General features: G+C 51.5%; 1 protein-coding gene across 1 annotated transcript in view; it reads left to right on the top strand.

Moving 5' to 3' along the window:
• Positions 1 to 1,069, top strand: part of SHISA5 (shisa family member 5) — a 21,198-nt gene that overhangs the window by 2,161 nt on the left and 17,968 nt on the right. The window lies entirely within an intron of this gene.

Here is a 1,069-nt window from a genome sequence, read left to right as displayed (position 1 = left end):
GGGTTGGAAGGGACCTCTGGAGATCCAGTCCAACTCTCCTGCCAAGGCAGGGTTACCTGGAGCAGGTGACACAGGAATGTGTCCAGGTGTGACTTGAATGTCTCCAGAGGGGACACCCCGCTCCCTCCCTGGGCAGCCTCTTCCAGTACTCTGCCGTTCATAACATAAAGAAGTTCTTTCTCACAATGAGGTGGAACATCCTCTTTTAGTTTATGGCCATTTCTCTGTCTTTGTACTCTTAGAAAATCCATAGTGGCTCTGGAAGAAAATCTGCTTTTGTTTGAACTATCTCCTTGGTGTTCTAGCATCTTTTGCAGTTAGTTTCTATCCATCTCTTTCAATCTTGGGAAGAAGTAAATAATTTTAAGCCTATATTGCTGATGACAGGAGTCCTGTTGTAAAAATGTGTCAGTTTTTCACAGTGCAGAAGATGATGAAGAGAGGGCAGGGATTAATCACAGAATGTTACAGGGTTGGAATGGACATTAAGGATGATGTATTCCCAGCCTCTCCCTGCCATGACCAGGGACACATGTCCCACTTATTGAAGGCACATCCAGCCTGGCCTTGAACACTGCCAGGATTGGGGCATCCACAGCTTCCATTAGCAACCTGTTCTAGTGCATCGCCACCCTCACAGCAAAAACTTTCTTCCTAATAGCCAACCTAAATTTCCCTTCTTTCAATCTGTACCCATTCCTCCGTGTCCTGTCACTCCAGTTCCTGACAAAGAGCCCCTCTCCGGTTCCCTGTAGCTCCTTCAGACCCTGGAAAGTGCTGGGAGGTGTCCACACAAGCTTCTCTTCTCTGGGCTGAACAGCCCCAGCTCTCCCAGCCTGTCTCCTTAGGGGTGGTGCTCCACACCCTTATCAACATCAGGCACATCTTATCAACACTCCTGGACTCGCTCCCACATTTCCTTGTCCTTCCTATGCTGGGGAGCCCGAGCTGCGGGCAGTGTGGCGGAGCTCTGGCTCTCGGATGTCTCCGCGTAGCTTTGGGCCATCGGGATCGCGGCGGCGGCGCCGGGGCTCCCCTTTAAGGGGCGGTGCGGGCGCCGTGACGTGCG

Source organism: Geospiza fortis, unplaced genomic scaffold (genome assembly GCF_000277835.1).
Source record: "Geospiza fortis unplaced genomic scaffold, GeoFor_1.0 scaffold78, whole genome shotgun sequence".
NCBI lineage: Eukaryota > Metazoa > Chordata > Aves > Passeriformes > Thraupidae > Geospiza > Geospiza fortis.
Note: the sequence above shows the minus strand (reverse complement) of the source record. Positions and strands in the feature narration are given on the sequence as shown.